The sequence below is a fragment of the Protopterus annectens genome, chromosome 11.part0 (genome assembly GCF_019279795.1).
Source record: "Protopterus annectens isolate FY-2018-M chromosome 11.part0, PAN1.0, whole genome shotgun sequence".
NCBI classification, from domain to species: Eukaryota; Metazoa; Chordata; order Ceratodontiformes; family Protopteridae; genus Protopterus; species Protopterus annectens.
In genome coordinates this window covers 153,230,699-153,251,761 of record NC_056745.1, presented here as the reverse complement: position 1 = coordinate 153,251,761, position 21,063 = coordinate 153,230,699, and the positions used below count along the sequence as shown (strand labels likewise).

The window sequence follows — 21,063 nt, the reverse complement described above, 5'->3', positions numbered from 1 at the left end:
TCAGCTTATTCAAGTTTTTATAATGATGTGCTATATAATAACGATAACATAATGTGCAAGCAGGAGTACCAATGAAATAAACTCAACAGAAGCAAAATTACTTTGAACTGTAAGATAAAAAGTAAAGTTAAAAATATATGATTTAAGGAACCCTTATACTATGGACCTTATCGACAAAACAATTGATCACTGATGGATTCCAGTAATAGCTTTTCGACTACCACCAGCAGCCAATGACTTATAAAAGAGTTAACACCTTTCTGGTAGCTCCTGAAGATTGGGGGGGGGGGGGGCAAGTACATGCTGTATATGACTAAGCAAACTAAGGCCAAAACTTTGTAAATGGCACTGGACTGAACAGAAAACCAGTGTAATTTTGGGAAGAGCAGTGGAATATGGTGACAATAACAACTGTTTATGAGCAGCCAGGCTGAGAAATTTCACATCAGCTGTAGTCAGTAATGATCAGAGCATGGGATCCCCAAGGGAAAGCAGTTGCAGGCATGCAAATAAAAGAAAGTCTTGGCAGCTACTATAAATTGGAAATACACAGACAGAATAAGGTGCTTTATGAGGGAACTATTTCTAATTTGGAAGCACGATGACTTAGTAGTAGCTAAACCCTGATTCTTTAGCATTGGTATGTCATTAAGGACTACCTCAAGACTGTGCAATTTTAATACAAAGTCCATCCTGTCACTACCATGAATGATATTTGGGCACATGACTGGAGCCCCCAAATCAAGAAGACTAGCACATGTCATCAATGTTGTCTTGAGTTTTAACTAGTTACATTTTCCCCAGTGGTGGATGCATTTTGAATAATCTACAATGAAGTTTACCACAGAGTCTGTATCTTGTGAAAAGGAGAGGTAAAAGTATGTGCTGCTAGCATAACAATGCTGACATAATAATTTTTACCTAAGTAGGTTTTCAATGGCAGCATATATAAAAAGAACCCTGGACACAAAATGGAGACTTGTGATGCACCTTCACTAAAAAAATAGGAGACAATCCAATTTAGAACCATGCGTGTAAGACCGCAGTAATGCTGTAAATACTGTAAGAGGATAGCATTATATACTATGAAATAAACTGGACCAAGATCAAGCAGAACCAGAGGCAAGTAGATGTTTAGATCTCCCCCCAGTAGTAGGTCACTAAAGACTCTGGTAAAGGCAGTCTTAGTATTTTGACTGGTCCATATACTGGAATGAAATGGATTATTATTATTGTAGCTGTTAAGATAAGAGTCTAGCTTTGTATAAACCACTTTCTCCAGAACTTTACTTATGAAAACCAAATCCAGAGTAAATCCATGCTACTCAGTAGCAGAGGACCACAGTATTGAACTCCTGGACTACCTCCCTGCAGGACCCATGTTAGCACTTATTCCAGGGTCCATACCCTTGCATGACCCATGTTAGCTATCACACATTCCTAGGTTCACACTGGTAGGGGGATTCATATTTGAAATTTTTATACATTGTTGTCTTGAGTGCTTTGGTCTCTATATATTATGGCCTTGGGATTATGAGCTTCACGACTGTGGTAAACATAATTGTGTGTGTGTGTGTGTGTGTGTTTATGGTTTCCCTTCAATATGTTAATTTTTGTTTTTTTTGTTCAAATTATGAGTTGCCTGGTGAATTAGGCTCGCTCACAATTTGTCAAAAATTAACATTGTGGCATTAGACTTTGTGCGAGATAAGTGCTCAGTGGGGTTAAGGGAGATTACTTTTCTCCACTGTCGTACAATTACAGAGTTGGTATATACAAGTAGCGGGAAATATAGGGGTGCATCCTTCCATATCAGGGATGTGGGGTAGCCCCCCTTTCAATAATGCTTTGTTATGTATTCTGCTGTTAGTAAAACTTTTCTTGTATTCAGCCAGTGTTTGATGACCTTTTTCAGTGTTGGTAAGTTTAGTGGTGACAATGTGAGTGTCAATAAAGGTTTCTTTTAAGATTTATAGCTAGATCCCCACACACACAGACACACACAGACACACACAGACACACACACACACGCACACACATGCACACACACACACACACACACACACACACACACACACACACACACACACACACACACACACACACACAGACGTGTGCAGGTGTGATTTTATATGTATGCCATTGTACATTAATGCAGTGGCAAGAAAAATAACTCAACTTTCTTCTCTTATAAAATTTCTGACAAGGTAATGACTCATGAGTATGAAGTGAGACAAAAGCATGTTGGTTTCATAGATCCCCTCTTGCTCAGCATCTGCTTAACATCTGGGCACTCACATAATTATAGGTCACTCTTCCTACGTTTCATGTTAGCCTTTGGGAACTTATTGATGTCCACAGGCTAATTTGGGTTCTTGTGATCCTAAGAAGTGATTTCAGATCCCATTCTCACTGATACATCTTATATAAATTTGACTGTTTCCTGTTTTGTTAATTCCTGAAATTATTTGTTTGTTACCACTATAACCTTTTGCATTTTAGGTGCTTCTTGTGTCTTCCACATACTAGTCATAGGCTTTAAGGGACTAACAGTCCCAGGCCCAGTAATGCCTTTAAATGTTAGGAGATTGTGAATATCAATAATTGTTCAACAGGACCTGATCATTAGCTGCCACTGGGATGCCATTAGAATGTCAATAATCCTAAGTACATACCCTCTAAATAGTTCTAAGACTGGAGACATTCAAAAACTGTGATCCCAATCTCAGCTTCCGCACATGACACCTCTAAAATATGGGTCTGTATTATAAGAATGAAAGTGCATATGTGCGACTACATAAAAGTCGACACATAATGCATGAAACCTAAAAATAGTGAACAGCCATGTAAGCGAATTTTTCCCTAGGGAAAAAACTTACGCAGTCATTCACTAAAAAAAATTATTTAACATCATAAACAGGTGGGGAGCTTTTCCCCCCACACCCCCCAACATGGCCCCCCACACCCCCTAACTAAATATACCAACTCCAAGATCGCACTATAGGGAAGGAAAGGGCAACTCTGTGAAGTTGGCCAACCATCTCCTTGCCCTGTGACATATTCATCGAATCACTTAAATGCGATTAGATGAATACGTGTCGCTGTTTCTGTATTCGCTTAGAAGCGTTTTCATGCTTCTCTTATAGACCCCTAAAATATTTATTATCCTTTCCTGAGAATAACCCATGTAACATTTCTGGTATATAAAAATATTTGTGAAAATATTTCCAACTGAAAATTCTAAACCTTCTAGATTTACTATTTTGGACTCCCTGCAGATCTCTAACCATTGTACCCCTGTCGACTCAGGCCCAGTCTTCCTTGCCATTCTTGCATTCATTTCTCTTTTTGATCTTTAAAGTTATCAAGCACTTCCTTGTAAACTATTAATTATATATTTAGCTCTTGACTCTGAGGTTCTAGATTTGATTAGAATTTGAACCAGGTCTGGTATCTGATTATCTCCTTTTTCAGTATTATTATCCTTTCATTTCAAAATTAGGAGAAGATTCCCTTGGGGAAAAGTCGTATCGTTGATTGACACTATACAATAATTGATCAGACACTCTGATAATGGATTGGACATACTTATAAAGTTAACTGTATACATTAAGATCTGTTATAATGTTAGGCTAATGTAAATAGTGTACATAGTTATTTAAGATGGTATGTATAAATACTATGGAATTCATTCAAATGTATTTGAAAAATAAAAACAAAAATTGAAAAAAAAATTAGGAGAAGATTCATGTATTGGATGTTTTTATTCTAAGGGATATTCCAGTTTTCTCTAATCTCTTCCCACATTATTGGAGAATGTCATCTCTTTAACTCTTCTTAAGCCAAGCTTGTAAATGTATGCTTCTAAACTCTCTTAGTGATATAGACAAACCTATTGGCCAAAGTTTCCATCTTCAAGTGCTATACTTTTTGGGGGTTTGTAATGCTGTTTATCAACTTAAATACTTTATTTAAGCTTTCAATTTTAGGATTAGAAATCAAAGTCTGCAGCCATAGTCTTTTTAAGGAACAGGTTTAGGTGACTGGTGATTCAATAATACTGTCAATAAAACTGTCCCCTTGGGCGGCTGTGGTGGTGCAGTGGTTTGTGTTGTTGCCTCACAGTAAGAAGTTCTCTGGTTTGATCCTCAACTGGGATGCCTTCTGTATGGAATCTGCATGTCCTCCCTGTGGTTGCGTGGGTTTGCCCTGGTTTCCTCCCACATCCCAAAGATTGGATTGGACACTCTAAACTGGCCCTAGGTGCGTGTGCCTTCTGTGGAAGGTTGGGCACCAGGCTGGCAACTCAACACCGTAAAAAACTCCACTGCTGTTCACAAGCGGACAGGTGATCTGCTGTGGCGACCCCTAACCAGGAAAAGCCAGAAGAAGGTTATACTGTCCCCTTGATCCATTTTTTAATGTTGTTCACATCAGTGTGTCAAAAACGTGAACAGGGTTTGTGTTTTTCTGCCTATAAATGAAAAGCAGAAAAAAATGTATTTTATAAATCTGAAATATTACTTTTTTACAGTACTTTTTAGGCTGAAAAACAAACTCATGCACCCTGTTATACTTTGCTCTAAAGTTAAATATGTTCATTTACTAAAATTAATTAAAATTAATCTTCATTTACACATAAAACATCTCAATGGTATAATGGAATAGAATAGAATAGAATATTGGTTTCCAGAGAGGTTTTTGCTACTTAACTCTGTTTCACAGTACTAATATATTGGTGTTACTTTTCACATTACTTAACTTTGAACTGGATGATTACATCTGCAGTTAATAAAACAATGGGGATCACTTCTACTGTAAAAGCAAATAACTAAATGAGCTTTTCCAACCTGCTAAGGTTTTCAAAGTGTACGTACATATGTGATTATTATGGCAGAGCAAAGAGAAAGAAATTGCAGGCACTTTACCTCATATATCCTGAATGGAGGGTAGTGACTTGGCTTGCCTCTAGGTTGACATAAAGTGGGAGTTGTGGGTGGGTTGTGCTACCATGGTGTAGCCATACAGGTCAGGGGGCAATCACATGGGAACACTTGCATGTTCCTCCCCCGGAGGCTGGTAGCATTAGCATCTCTCTGAGGGGACATTATGAACTCCAAGGTGGGGGTGGAGATGCTATCTACCTGGATGATATCCCTGTTATCAGCTCTGGCTTCATGGAGGAACAAAGGAAATGGATAGGTAACAGGGCACTGATGATCAGCAGAGGAAATGTCAAAACTTTTGTACATTATATTAAGCTACAGATTACAATCTCATCACAGTGCATTCCCCTCCAGAAGTACACTGTCATGTGACTCAACATCTCATTTTTCATCAGGAAAGGAAACAATATGAAAAATCACTTTACCTGGTGAATCGCTTAGCAAACTGCTGTAAGGGAATTCTCAAACAATTTAAAGTGAAAGAACAGCCACTATGTCTCCAGTCAAGCCCTTATATCAGAGTGTGAAAATCTTAGGCCTTTTGTAACACACTGTATATTCATAACACCAAACAGCCTGCTAATACTGAAATAAGAAAATCAGTAATTTAGTCCATATTGCTTTACCCTTACTCCATCTAAAAAACAAGTCAAGGATGCATATATTCATACATTTATAATGTTCAGCCCTGACCCACCCCAGGTCTTCTTTAAACAAAACTCTTTCTAGGTCATCTGCTTTCTTTATAGAAACAAATAAAACTCCTCATCTGACTTCATTCTGCCCTAACTTCCCATTTCCCAGTAAAAGTTCCTGAATGGTAACCATTGGCAATGTATCCTCATTAGAAATGTACTTTTTTAATTTCTCAAGTCTTTTGGGTTTCTAATACGATGATGGGAATGAACCTTTTTCCAATGTCAAAGTATGATTAAAGTTCATGAAATTACTTCAATCTGTAATGTTATTCAGAAGTGCTCTTCACAGCACCCGCAATGTGCCCTATAATGACTCCTTCTGCAATTCATATGGAGTTACATAAGTCGGTAACATTTCTAAGTACGATTGTAAATTCTTTTTGTAAGATCTGTTGCTCCTACTATTGGAACTGTCTTGGTAAGCTTCTTCCACACTGCCCTCATTTCTGCCTGCAAATCCTAATAATTTATGACATTGTGTCTCTCTGTACATAAGACACTGTAGTCACTGGATGTAGCAATTTCAATGATCAGTGCTACTTTTGTCTTCTTTTCATGGGCTACTACATCTGTTTTTTCTCTCATCTATCTTTGAACTGTTTTAATCTGTTGGTAAAGGGGGATCCCATGTAATATAAACTTTATCAATTTTCTATAATGATTTGTGGCTCATGTTTCCAATGTTTTTCAGCTCTTTCAGTATTATAATGTCTGCACAATCCCCGATGCAAAAGTCTTGCCACATTATCAGGCCTTTCAGTATATACTCCTTCTGCTATTAGTAGATCACAACCAGCAACAAGATGTGTGACTGTTTCCAATTCTGTTTTACAAAACCTGCATTTGTCTGTTTCTGCCACATGTTCAATAGATTTTGTAAGCCAATGTGTACATAGTCCACTTTTGTCTTTTGGTTTATATTCACTTCTCACTAACCATTCCTGCATTTGATCCTGATAAACATGAGGTTGTTCCAAGAGTTTTCTGTACTTGCAACTATATTTATGCATTTTCCACATTTCTTGCCTTCTCATCTGATTTTTCATTATATATTCTTTCTTTTGATTTTTGGCACATTCAGTTGCTGCCTGATTTTCATCTACTTTTCATCTGATTTCCATTCTAGCTTGACACCGATATCCTTCTACTAAACTAAGCAGGGAAGTCATTTTGGACTTATTGTCCTCATGTTTTAAAACTTTCACTATGTTTGGGTCTTGTGAGGTCAGCAGGTATGTATGCAACCCTATGATTGCAGATCTATACATGTAATCAGTTTCGAGGAGGCCCATACCTCCATCAGAATGGGGAATATATAGTCTTGGTATACACTGATTTTTAAAAATCATTTGATAAGCATGAAGCAACCTTCTTGTTTTCCTGTCCAACAGATCCAACACCTTTTGGGGCAGGTCAACTACTCTAAAACTATAAGCTAGGACAGGAAGAACAAAATTAGTTTATAGTATGGACTTTGTTAACAGATGTCAGTACTGTTTTCAGTATTAATTTCAGTCTTCTAAAATGTTCCTTACTAAGTTTTATTCACATTTGTTCATGTTTTATTGTTGATCCTTCATCAGTTCTCAAATATTTATACACTCCCTCTTGCTCAAGTTCTTTTATATTACATTCCTGTCCCAGGCTGGTGTTTTCTTGGTGCTGCAACTTTCCTGCTTTAAAGGTTGCTTTTGCACATTTAACAAGACCAAATGACATTCTTATATCATCTGAAAAAGGTTTGACCACTTGCAGTTGTGCTTTCAGTTCCTCATCTAATAGACTATACAATTTTAAATCATCCACAAACATAAGATGAGAAATCTTTACACTTTGTTGTTTCCTAGAAGCCAAATTGTAGCCATGACCTAATCTGTTAAGTAGACAGCTAAATGGGTTAAGGGCCAGACAAAAGAGCAGCAGTGACAGAGAGTCAGTCACCCTGGAATATCCCCCTTTGAATTTGTATCCCTGGAATAATAATTTGTCCTTTATCATAACTTAACTGCAAAGTGGTATGACTGTCAAACGCTTTTTTCTAGTTTATCCATACCATGATTAGATTCTTCCCCTTTTTACAGTTGTCCTTCATCACCTTATTTAACAGCAAATGATTCTCTGTTCCATATGACTTTCTTTTGTTACCCTTTTGCTGTATTGCTATGATTAAGTTTTCTTCTACATGACTATAAACTCTGTCAGCATCAATTCCATTGTATAGTTTATACATCATTGGAAGGCAAGTTATTGGCCTATAATTTTTAGGACAGCATGCAGATTCACTCTTAAGTAGGATAATTGTTTTTCCTATTGCTAACCAGGTTGGTGTTGGTTAGGGGTGCACATATAAATAATTTTTACTCATGGCTAAATCTTCATGCAATGATGTTAATACTTTTAGGCAAAAGTTACTTACTGCATCTGAGCCTGAGGTTTTCCAGTTTGGAGCTTTTCTTAACTTTGTTTCAATTTTTCTGGTTATTTCTTCTTCCCATTACACATCCTGTACATTTGAACTTCTTATTCTTTCTTTCTTTTACTTCTTCTATCCATTTAGCATCTTTGTTATGTTCCACAAGATCTTCATAGATATTTCTCCAAAATGTATTTACTTCTCCTTTTTTGGTGGTGTTTCAATTCCTTTTGTCTTATAAGATCTTCATAGATATTTCTCCAAAATGTATTTACTTCTTTTTATGGTGGCGTTTCAATTCCTTTTGTCTTGTTTTACAATTCTCTAAAAACTTTTTTAGGTCTTCAATAAATTGCTTATTTTGCACTTTTTCCTTTATATTTATCTAGGGTTTCTGTCTGTGTTGATATTTTTGGTTTATTATTTGTGATAGTGAACAATATATCCTTATCTATTCTGATACTGTGCCTTGCTTTTATCATGTCCATCTTTCTGAGTATTTTTGTTGATCTATTCCCTGTTCTGTACTCTTCTAACAATGACACTTTTTGTCTTAATTACTTTATGGTTTTCTCTACTCAGTACTTGCATGATGACATTTGATTTCTCCCTTCCTTTCCCTTAATGCCATGCGTTTCTGTGGTAATACTTTCTATGAACATTTCTAATTACTGTGTTAATTTGTTTTATAAAACTTCTAACTTTTTCGGTTTTACTGACCTTCTGCAGTCTGTTTCTTTCATTGATCTTAATATGCCTGTCCATCTCTATAAAATCAAGCAACTCTTCTCTTAGATCATTTTCTTCTAAACTGAGGGCACATTCTTTGTTGTCCATTTCCTGCTGGCATTCTACAGAAAGTTCCAAAACATCTTACTATGCCATATTCTCTTCAGTTTCATCCTGTGTCATCTGTTGCTCTTTCACATGGGAACTCATTGACCTATCACTCCACAAAATTGACTGTGCAAGAGATGCCACCATTTCCTGTTCCTTCCCTTGCTGTGCAACTCAAACTGAATCTTTGCATTGGTTTCCCCTGGAAGGCTCCAAAGTATCTTCATATGGCAACCGATCAGATGTTTCCCACTCTACTGATTTCTCCTTAATTTGGGGATACATTGCTCTATCCTGCTATGATGTTATCAGAGTTAAATTTTCTAAACAAAATCCTTCACTTCATAGGTAATCCATAACCTCAGTTTCTACTTCTTTAACTTCTCCATTGCTAATCCTCTTTTCTGCTTTTACCCTTTCTTTATTTATTTTTTGTATTGTAAAATTTTCCATATCTAGATTCATTTGCCTGTATTTCTCTTCAGATATTTTTGGTGCTGCTTTTTTCATATTGATTAGTTTTGCTTTTTCCTTTGCATAAATATTGCACTATGTTAAATTGTTTTTTCTTTCCCCATGTCCATATTTCTTCTTCAGATGTCTCCTGTTCCTCCTGTTTCTTCTTACTTGGGGGACTCATTCTTCCATTATGCTGTGATATAACCTGTGTTAGACTTTCTACGTCAAGTCATTCACTTCACAGGTATTCCATAACTTCAGCTACCATTTTTTTACTTCTACATTATTAATCTTCTGTTTTATATTCCCTCTTTGTGATCTTATTTTCTGTATTGTGAAATTTTCCATATCTGGATGTCTTTGCTTGTATTTCTCTTTGAAAATCTTTTGGGCTGCTTTATTGTATTGATTAAGCTGGCTTTCTTCTTTGTGTAAATATTGCATCATATCAGATCTCTCTTTCCCATCTCCATAGTTCTTTTTTATACCTTTCAAAATTCTCTAGATTTTGTTTTCATATTTTCACATTTCCTCAGTCACCTCTTTTTCTAAACTAGCCCAAGGTTTTTTTGGTCTATATAATGTTTTTCATAAATCTGTTATATTAATAAACACAAATTTGCATTTGAAGCTTTTGCACAACAGTAACAATACATCATTTTGTTCTTATCCTCAATAGTCTGCTCTATCATCTTTATGGCTCTTTTTTGGCCTGTCAGTTCTTGGTGAATTTTGTGGACTACTACTTCCTTCTGCAACAAAAGGGCCATCCTCCTCCTGGGCCTGGCCTAGCTCTAGTGTAGGAATGTTTCTGTATTTTGAGGATTCTACACTGTTATTTTATCCAGTCTTGGCACCAGTGTGCCTACCAGGATTGGGCACTTTTTTATCTTGGGACTTGTGCACCCAACTATCTTTTTTTTATTTTTAACCTACTTCTGTCCATGATGATAAATGCTATATAAAAATGCAGTCTATATTTCAGTGTTGCCTTGGTGAGAGGTACTCACAAAGAATTGAGGATGAATTCAATTCCAGCGATACTAGTCTCCTTTGCTTGCTGATGTATCATTTCTCCATTTGGACATTTAACTACCGTACTTCTGTAAGCAGACCTAGATGTTTTGACAGAGTCTCTCCATCTCCACAAAACTCCATCAGAAACATAAGGCAAGTGCGTGTTCCCTGAAAAGAGAATGACAAAGACATCAGTTTTGCTTATATATGTTCTTTTCTGTCATAATAGCCAGCTTAAAAAAAACAGTTTGCTGATATTCTTATGCATGCAGATTTAAAAATGAAATGTTATTACCATTCCAGACCCTTTAAAGATAAGCCAAAAACTGAGTAAGGCTAGTACAGCCAATAATAGTATTTTGCAAATTTTTAAATAAACTAATTGAATTGGTGATGACATTAAAGATAATCGATGCCATTCCAAATGTAGCACTAATTTTCAGCCATCAAGATAGATTTATATCTAAATATATTGAAGACATTTTTGGCATTACTACTGTATATCCCATTCAAACTAATGAGAAACTAATGAGAAATAGAAGGTTGCCTGATGATCTTGTGTTCTACGCATGGTTCATGTACTCATTAAATGCCACTTTCTTGTCAGAGAAAGGAGGTTTGACCACATCATAACTAGTCATTGCTAGGAGAACCAGTAATTTTTGGCTGTTGCCCATTTGGTGACAGGATATGAAACCATATTGAGGTAAACCCTGTAGATGATGTCTCTCCCTTCAGAGGTAAGTCAGGGAAGCTACTTTAATGTAGGTTATCAGAAGGCCACCAGATTTTTAAGTAAAAAGTAGTTCTTGAGGTTAAGGAAGAACTTCATTCAGTCAGGCACTCTGAGCATGTAGACACTGTTTTGCCTTTTACAGATTTGGTCAGGCACTCTGAGCACATAGACACTATCTGTTTCATCCTTTACAGATTTGGTCAGGCACTCTGAGCACATAGACACTATCTGTTTCATCCTTTACAGATTTGGTCAGGCACTCTGAGCACATAGACACTATCTGTTTCATCCTTTACAGATTCGGTCAGGCACTCTGAGCACATAGACACTATCTGTTTCATCCTTTACAGATTTGGGCAGGCACTCTGAGCATGTAGACACTATCTGTTTCATCCTTTACAGATTCGGGCAGGCACTCTGAGCATGTAGACACTATGTCATCTTTTACAGATTCGGGCAGGCACTCTGAGCATGTAGACACTATCTGTTTCATCCTTTACAGATTCGGGCAGGCACTCTGAGCACGTAGACACTATCTGTTTCATCCTTTACAGATTCGATCAGGCACTCTGAGCACGTAGACACTATCTGTTTCATCCTTTACAGATTTGGGCAGGCACTCTGAGCACGTAGACACTATCTGTTTCATCCTTTACAGATTCGGGCAGGCACTCTGAGCACGTAGACACTATCTGTTTCATCTATTACAGATTCGAGCAGGCACTCTGAGCACGTAGACACTATCTGTTTCATCATTTACAGATTCGGGCAGGCACTCTGAGCATGTAGACACTATCTGTTTCATCCTTTACAGATTCGATCAGGCACTCTGAGCATGTAGACACTATCTGTTTCATCCTTTACAGATTCAGGCAGGCACTCTGAGCACGTAGACACTATCTGTTTCATCTATTACAGATTCGGCAGGCACTCTGAGCACGTAGACACTATCTGTTTCATCATTTACAGATTCGGGCAGGCACTCTGAGCACGTAGACACTATCTGTTTCATCCTTTACAGATTCGATCAGGCACTCTGAGCATGTAGACACTATCTGTTTCATCCTTTACAGATTCGTTCAGGAACTCTGAGCATGTAGACACTATCTGTTTCATCCTTTACAGATTCGATCAGGCACTCTGAGCACGTAGACACTATCTGTTTCATCTATTACAGATTCAGGCAGGCACTCTGAGCATGTAGACACTATCTGTTTCATCCTTTACAGATTCGATCAGGCACTCTGAGCACGTAGACACTAACTGTTTCATCCTTTACAGATTAGTCAGAAGCATAATGAGTAAAAACGTTGGTACTTTTTCATTTGGTCTCTAGACAACACTGTGAAATTTTACCTAAGGCATTACTATGTAGACTTCAGAATTTGGTAAAGTATGAGTTTCTGTACTTAGGCCTGACTTCTTCATGATAATAGCATAAGAACATTCAAAGAACTTTGGGTACATCATGGCTGTTCATCCGCGGCCAACTGTTTTGTTGGGAATCTCATCTTTACTTAATGCATCAAGTAAAGGACTTGAGTAAGAGGCTGCATTGAGCCCTGCAATGACTACAAAATGCTCAAGTCTCAAGACAAAGTCTATCTCATTGTTTAGTTGTATTCCAGAAGAGAGTCATTGAACCTCAGTGATAGAAGAAAACCTCTGCATCTAAAGGGGCAAATGTTGGTTACAGTGGATATATTCCTGGAAGTATATGTCCATGGCCTTGATGACTCCTGCTGGGTTAGCAGGAATGTTTCCTTTTGCTGTTACTAGTGATTAGAAATGCCAGGGTTTGAGAATGCTAACTTGGGAATCCATTTTATAGTGGCTGTGTGAGATCTAGTCTGAAACTGCAAGCAGCTGTCAAACTATGTGAGGGTGTCTTATCAAACTAACCCTAGAACTCATTGCAGTTCTTTCATGTGTAAGGCACTAAGCAGGAGCAGGACGTTCACATCTACTAATAGTTGTGATGGCAGCTGCCAGAGAAGCTACATCCCAGGTGTAGACTTTTAACCCCCTTTACCTATACAATGTTACAAAATGATGTAAAAAGCAGATATTCAGGAAGATGAGTTTGGCCATCACAGGGGGGTCTCCTGTAGAGTCACTGTCTTGGAATAGATGTAGGAAAAAGAGGCGTCTTCTTGCCTGAACATTCAAAGATTAGTTAATTTAATCTTTTAATAAAATGACAGAAAACGTGGTTCATTCATAAAGAAGATGTATTTTCTGTGCATGATTTTAGGCACACTATATACTTACTTATTTAGAATATTGTTTGCTTGATTGTTCTTAATAGGAACTGAGCCATTTTCAGAGAGAGAGACAGAATCTTTGGGAAACTGTATGAAAAAATAAATTGAACAATAGGTTTTTACAGATATTAAAGTCAAGGTTTATAGAGCAGTATACTTTAAAATATAAAATTAAGTAAATGTCCACACACAGACACACGAATACAGAAAGGGATCAAACTACAGCGTCAGAGATACATAAAAGACAATGCAACATGGCAATAACTACTTAGAGCTCAATAAATGACAACATGGCATGGCAAAACCTGGCTTTAGGATATAAGTGACACAATACAGTACAGCATTAGCAACTTTACAATGTAATGAAGTACAGTTTGCAATAACTGGTTAGTTACTGAGATGTCTGCACGTGATGAAATATAAATAAAAGCCATGCTGTGCCCTCTCTTGTCATGCCAAGTAATCAGCAGTCAAGACTAAATTTAGACAAAAGGCTACCTGACTTTGTTGCTTTGCAGAGGTAACAATGACGTGATATTGCAACAACAGAAGAGACGCATTATAAAGAGAATGATGACTGGAAAGAAAATCTACCAGAATATAGAATATGTGAAGAAAGTGGAAGGGCAAAAGAAATCAGGACTAACTCCTCTTTCTCTCCTACATTTCATTCATTCTAAATGCACAGGGCTCCCTGCCCCTCTGTATTAACCCCATACTTAATGCATTTCTGTGGAGCTCAGCTAAATCTCATTACTTGCACAGACTGACTTAGTCTGTCGAGAGTTACAGGACTTTGGAGTACTGGATCCTAAGTGCTCACTTAGAATTTGCCATAGAATCTCTTAGGATAATCTTATTCACCCACCCAGGCATAGACAACAATAGAAAAACTGCTTTAGTCAGTCATATGCAGAACTTTTATTTACCCCCCCCCCCCGAAATTAACAATTTCATTACTTCAGAGCAGCTGCAGGAGTACACTGCAGTACTACAACAATCTTTCAGTTGTAATAATATATTACAATTACACTATAAGTGTGCCTAATCTAACATTTTGTATTGTAATATTAGACCTGGCAAAACTTAACTCATTCCTAGTGACAGTTTATAACATTTCTGCAATTTTTTTTATTAACATTTCTGCAATGTTTGGATACATAGGTAATTTGTGAATCCCACATTGTCCTACTAAGTTTGCACAAATCCAAACTGACATGATGCATGCGGTACAGAGCAAATACTCACTGTCAAATAGTATCGAGCAGAAAGAAACAAAAGAAATGTAAGTGAATATCTGCCCGACATTGAAATCTATTAGCACATCATAAAACCTGTTAATAGTGTTTATCCTCAAGCAAATGACTTAAAACGAGAATCAATCACCACATCCTAAATACGGTACAATTCAAATTAGCCAAGAACAGTATTATAAAGCCAACGGCATTAAAACAGTTACAACTGGATAAACATGCAGGATGTGCTGCTGTCTGTCCTTCCACTGTAACATGAGCTGCCTCTGCACACCCCTGGATGAAACGCATTGACTGTTATAATTCATATCAACATGCAGAAGCCTGTAGCAGTCATATGCACATACCTAAAATCTAGCAAAGCCGAATGCCACTGAAGCCATACCTTCATATTATTTATGGAACATTGCAAGTAGGAATTCAAGTCTGCTGGAGGAATTTGACATCTCCTGGCCATACCTATCAACTGTCCAGATTTTTACAGAATGTCAAGATTTTTGCCTCATATTGGTAGTCTGCTCCTCATAAAATTTGTGGTTTTCTGGCAAATCACTGAGGATTGAAGTCACTAAACAATGACATACATTTGAGTTTCAGACTTCATACCCTTCAGAAAATGCATGCTAACACACAACCTGTTATTCTAGCAATTTTCTAGGTTTATAAGTGCAATATTTAAAATGTGTTCCTATTTTTGGGCCTTTGCCCCCCCCCATATTATTTTATACTTTGCCAGAAATCTTGTGCTAAGAGGTTGAGAGCTCTTCTCCTGGCAAAACCCTTTATTCCATGGCAGTGGGAGTAAATGCCACTCTCTTGGCTTCATACAGCTAATTACCTCACCCACTAGAGTCAGTGTATTTCCTAAAGTGGAAAAGATCTTTGATTGTATCCTAAACAAAAATCCTAAGTGTAAGGTTGTGTGCATTTTTGCAAATCATGTAACTGAACACCTGTCAACTTATGCTATCTGGAAGGAAATCCAGATAAGGCATCCAACCAAAATAAAGGTATCAGAAGTCTAAAGATGTTTCTTGTAGATTAGTTGGAAAGGGATCTCAACTCTCAAGTCATTATGATGAGGTAGACTGTGCAAAGCATATATACCTTATGATAAATGTAACCTGTTTAATAGCATTGCACGGAAGCCATTGAATGAAGATGCTCATTATGAGTTTACGTGCTTTAATAAGTCCATAAGTTTCATGATCATGAACTGGATAAGCCTTAAACAGTTACAAAATGACAAGGAAATCATATGATATGAATACTTCAGAGCCATAGTAAATAAATTATTGTCAGACTAAAGTAAGGTTAGTGAAACAGTAATATTTTACATCACTAAAAATACTGAAACAACAATACTTCATATCAATAAGCACAAAGAAAATTCTATAAAACAGTAAATTAAATATTAGGTAATGCTATCAATAATGAAAACGATTTTTACTATAATCACACATAAATACTGCCAATAATTTAAAATGCTACTTGTCTTCAGTAAGTGAAATATTAAGGGTCTATATTAGAACACCTAAAGTTTCAAAACTTCGAATGTTCTAATATCGACCCCTATTCAGTGAAAGCTGAAAACATCGAACACACAGAACAGTGAATTTTTTTCCTAGGGAAAAAATTTGCTGTGCCAAAACACATACACACAACACAAACACACCAAACAAACAGCAATCCACACACATACACCTAAAATCTTACATCGAACCCTACACTAAACTGTACATACACCACTAACTATCCACTTACCTTAACCCAAACCCTAACCCTTAGGTCTGTCACTATCTCACACTCACCTAACCCGCACCCTAACCCTAACTCACCTACCCCACCGTAACCCTCACGTCCACACAATCAGACACTTACCCGACCCGTGCCCTAACCCTAACTCACCTAACCTGCCCTAACCCTCACATCCACACAATCACACACATACCTAACCCACACCCTAACCCTAACTAACCTAACCCACACTCAGTTGCACACTTACCTGAACATGACCCGTAACTTTCCACCACACCACTGAAAATACCGAAGCAACAGAAACAGACAACCAAATTCTTTACCTAGGAAATAATTCGGTTTTCTGTTGCTTCGATATTTTCAGCTTTCGCTGAATAGGGGTATATATTAGAACATTCGAAGTTTTGAAAGTTTGATGTTCTAATATAGACCCAATATTAACTGCCCATTTCCCTGAACCAAATAGCATGGTCAGAGACAATGTGTATGCCAACAAAGTGTGAAATGGTGAAGAAATAACTTAAATTCGCTTAACAGTCATGCTATCAGTTACACAGACGGCCACTGGGAATACTAATAAATATGAATTCATCAGATGCGATGCTGCCAGAAGCCTGAAAGCAAAGTAAATGCTTTCTTATCGCTTAGGGCAGTGATCTGCACAAATTAGACCCCTACAACTCCATAAGTACATACTTAATGTGTTTGCAAAAACGTTTGAAAAAGTCACTCAAATCCATGTTAGTCAGTGCTTTGAAGGCAAGAGCATCCTGTCTGAAATGCAGCATGGTTTTAAGGATGATCATAGGCTTAGCAGTACTACAGTTAAGCTTGATGACTACCAGATAACACACAGAGATGTCTATTAACACACTGCTGCAGACTTTCTAAACATCTTAAAGCCTTAGATGCATCTGAGGACTATAAGCTGAAACAAAAGTCTCACAACTCTTGACATCAGCAAAAAGGCATTGTAATGGTCTGACAGTTTCTTTTCAAACTGTATTGAATCCACTGCCTGGCAAAATGCGATTTCACTAACATACAGTGTGAAAACTAGACTGCCACAGCAACCTGTCTTTGCTTCCTTGTTATCTTCAGCACTCACAGATGATATGAAATTGCATACAGGTGAATGCACACTAGTTTAATAATCAGGTGATTCCCCCTTACTGTATGCAACTAATGGATGACAATCCCTAACCAGTACATCAAATAAGGGTGTTGGGATTCATAGCAACGTTGCATAGTATGCATTATGCATTTGCATGGGGAGTGGTCATTGATATAACGTTACCAATTAATAAAAACATGTCTCTCACTAGTGCAGCAAGAAGTGACACGTATCATGTTATATATGCAAATGATTGCATAATGACATAAAAATAAGGATGCACACCCAAATGGTGCAGTAATGATACGCAGATGTATGCAATCAAAACCCATAGTTGGCTTTGGAGGAACTTGTGTACCATGCTGCATGCCTCTATAAAAGGTCAGAGCATGTAAAAAACATGGGTCAATGTTTAAATGGTTTAACAGGTAGCTGATTCACTTTTGATGTTGGAAAATCAGAAAGCTGTGGGTTATATTCACACACCAAGTGATTGGACTAATTTTCCATTACTGAAACTGCAGTGCTGCACTCCTGAGGGTGAGACATTAAATGATGGCCCATCTGTCTGAGTTGGAATTTGCTCATGTGGATGCAAAAGATCCCATGGCACTTATCAAACAAAGTAGAGGAATTTTCTTGGTGATCTGACCACATTTCCTTGAGAAGATGCCACCAGTCTAGTGGAACTAAGTCAGTCGACAAATGATAGGTTGATAGATAAAAAGATAGATAGATAGATAGATAGATAGATAGATAGATAGATAGATAGATAGATAGATAGATAAACAGATAGATTTAAAAAAAAAAATCTGCATTACAGACAGCAATAATGCCCCCTGTCATAACAGGACTTGCTCATCAGCATCTTGCTAAACTAAAGACTGCTAATTCCCATCCAGCAGTGCAATCTGCTCTATGGTGGCAATAAAACTGCTGTAGACAGCAGATTACATACCATGTTCCTTGGGGGCTGGTATGCTTTCACACCCCTACTTCATTCTACCAGCTGCCCCAGTGCCCCATGTCTAAACCTGGGGTCTACTCATCACTCTAGTCTACACCTGGACTAACTAACACCAGCTTATAACTAGGACCAAAATTAATGGCATCCAGGGGGTGGTTGAACAGTACTGTCCTACATCTACCAGAGGATTTTGTACTTTTATGGCCAACCCCTGTTTTCTTCCTCCTCTCTCTCCAGCTTCATGGTTCCATCTTGGGGGCAGGAGTGCAATAGAAGCATGCAACATCTTGCCCCCCCCTCCAAAGAAGTTCAGACAGGCTCCCTTCCATCCTTTCTTAGTCTATACCCTTCCCTGCACAATTCTAACCTTTGCCAGGGTATCATGGGAAACACCCACATAATTGCCTCCAACACCAGAATGGGCAGGGTCCCATTCTTCCCATCACTCTGTCAGAAACCTGAGCTGTAAATCGAACCTAGGTTGCATAGGTTGTATTCATGGCTTTATCCCCTATGCCTTCTGGAGCAATAGATGTCTGCTTTAATGCTGTTTTGTGACACAGTATGGACTCTGGTAAATAAGTAGAATCTAGAGGAATGAATCATAGGATCATAGGAAGTTACTAGGCCATTGGCCTTGAGGCCCTTATAAGCCTAGCCAAGAGTTTAGCTCATGTTTAGACAAGTCAGCACCCGATGCCCCTGTCCAGCAGGGACACAGGTGGAATCTCAGGAATGCATTTTCCCATCCAGTTATCCAGGTTGCCCTTAAAAAGGGGTAAAGACATACTCTGCTTGATGTGCAGAGGCAGTCTATTCCACAGACCAGGTTGAGGCCATGCATGTGGGTTACTTGAGTGGAACTTGGTTTGTGAATTGGCAGCAGTCCCCTCAAGGCGGGGTTTAGATCACCTTGTATACCAGACAGAGGTTACCTCCGAGGAGTCTGTATGAAACTGAGTAGAGGGATATGGCTTTTAGCCTATCTGTGTATGGTAGATTTTGTGAGGCCTTGGATTCTCCTGGTGAGGAACCTCTGTGGTCTCTCCAGCTGCTGCATGTGCTTTGTGAGGTACATGCCGAATGGTGTGTTGTACTCAATAATGGGCCTTATAAGGGAAGAATACAAGGATTTTATGACCTCCTTGTGCCTGAATGAGATAATCTAACTTTTGAGGTGGGCCAAGTAGAAAGCTTTCCATACAACGGTACCAACACTATGGTCAAAAGTCAGGTTACTATCAACCTGGATGCCCAAATACCTCACAATTGATTGCATGCTTAGAACATTGTTATTAATGCGATAGTTTGTGGGGATGTCACTCTCCCCAAAGGGGATGATGATGCATTTTTTTGGTATTCAGCTTGAGGCCGTGTTTCTGGCACCAGTCATTTGTTTGGGTGAGACCCTATTGGAGGATGTCCACATCACTAGGGGAATTGATGACAGTGCCAGCTTGCAGTCATTTGCAGACTTTGTCAGCCATAGCCCACTGGTTTTGGCCTGCACCTCAGAAAAGTATATCCCAAATAACAAGAGGTCCCCAAGACCGAACCCTTGGGTACACCTCTTGTTACGGGTCTACTGCTTGAGGTGGCTTCCCCTATTTTGACTAGGTGGGTTTTATCAGTAAGTCAGTTAGCTACCCATGTGGTAACATATGGATTGATGCCTGGTTGAGACAGTTTATCAATTAAGCCTAGTGGAGAATAGTGTCAAGGTTTTGGCCAGATCAAGGTAGGCGGGGTGCACCTACTTTCCCTCATCCATGGCTTTGGTGACTGTCTCAAAGATGTTGACCAAATTTAAGAGACATGACCTCCCCTTGACGAAGCCAAACTATGTGGGATCAAGTGTTTGGAGGTTGCCAATGTCTCTGTTAATGAGGTCCATGATAATCCATTCCATGACCTTGCAGATCAAGCTAGTTAGGCTGATGGGTCTATAATTTCCCAGATCGGTGGATGCTCCACCTTTGTACAAAGGGATGATAGTGGCTGTCTTCCACTCAGCAGGGACAAAGCCAGTACTCAGGCATTGGTTGAATAGGGTGCCTAACGCTGCTGCAAGTTCCTACCTGAGTTCATGTAGGATGCAGCCTGGGATGTTATTGGGTCTCATGGAGGCTGTATTTTTTTGCCTTTGATAAAGCAGTGATGACCTGTTCCCTAGATATAAGGGGAAGGGGGCAGGTACTGGGAATGTCCTGATTTACTGATGGGGCCTATCTTTCCCTGTGACCACACATTTATATGCAGCACTCAAATCCTAGCTACAAGAACTTTTCAAAATCCAGCATGGAAAACATTGGGCATATCACAGTCATCCGCCACAAAAAGTAATTAAAGAATTCCTTGGGATCATTCTGTTAGATATGAATAAGCAAATCTGCTTTCTCAGGACACTAGAGGAAAGAAGCTCCAGCACATGTTGTTTCTAAGGTATTGCATGCCTCTCTGAGGTACTGAGTGCCAGGGAGTTCAAACATGTGACAATAAATGCCTCCACTGGTCCACAGTCACAGTGGTACATCCACAAGAAGGTTTTCTTTCTGTGGACTTATTGGTAATGTGCACAGAGTGTTATTACTGGTATGAATG

At 38.4% G+C, this 21,063-nt stretch overlaps 1 protein-coding gene across 2 annotated transcripts in view; it reads left to right on the top strand.

The window, feature by feature from the left end:
• Nucleotides 1–21,063, top strand: part of LOC122815225 (potassium voltage-gated channel subfamily A member 1-like) — a 533,178-nt gene that overhangs the window by 39,687 nt on the left and 472,428 nt on the right. The window lies entirely within an intron of this gene.